Source organism: Lytechinus pictus, chromosome 7 (genome assembly GCF_037042905.1).
Source record: "Lytechinus pictus isolate F3 Inbred chromosome 7, Lp3.0, whole genome shotgun sequence".
In the NCBI taxonomy this organism is placed as follows: domain Eukaryota; kingdom Metazoa; phylum Echinodermata; class Echinoidea; order Temnopleuroida; family Toxopneustidae; genus Lytechinus; species Lytechinus pictus.
Window position 1 is genome coordinate 29,365,308 of NC_087251.1, and position 737 is coordinate 29,366,044.

A 737-nucleotide genomic window follows, 5' to 3' on the forward strand; every position below is an offset into this window, starting at 1 on the left:
AGCCCCATGTCGAGCTGCAGCCACCCATCTTGATCCTTCCCCCAAAGCTTGTCTCTCCTCATTCCTTCTTTTCTTCCAAACTTTATTTCCCTATTATTCTTGTTAATTTCTCCTTTTACAAGTTGTAATTCACTACGAACTTCATTATAATTTTAATGAAGTGTTTATCACCTCTTGTTTGTTTTTAAATATTTTTATATCTCTGTTCAAAACAAGAGTCTCGTCTATCCCTTTAAAAAAAATCATGCTTTGATTTTTTTTCTTTCATTCTAGTCTTAAATGGGAGTCTTGCCTTATTGGACTATTGGCAAGAAGTTAATAAAAAAATGATGTTATTGTTCTGTCAGTAATAAAAGTAGAGATTCAACTATGGATATTTTTCAGTCATATTTCATTTAATCTTCGTTATTTTAATCCAAACATTCATTTTTTTTTAATGATGTATTTCACCTTTGGCCAGTTCGCCATTTTCTTAAGTGACTGAAAACGTAGACTAGCCCCTTAATTCAGGGACATCAACCCTCGGCAATTTGTTTACATAACTTTCTTTGTCTCCGTCATGTATTGCACAATCTTGAGAAGCACATGTTTGGAAATCTGATATTCTTGTGGTGGTGGTGGGGGGGGGGGGGTACGAGATTGCCGCCCTTTTCATTCTGTTTTGGTTTGGCTGCCACATGGCCTCTCTCACTGTGTGGAGAAATTAGGTCAGGTAAAATTTGCAAAGACGTGGATAA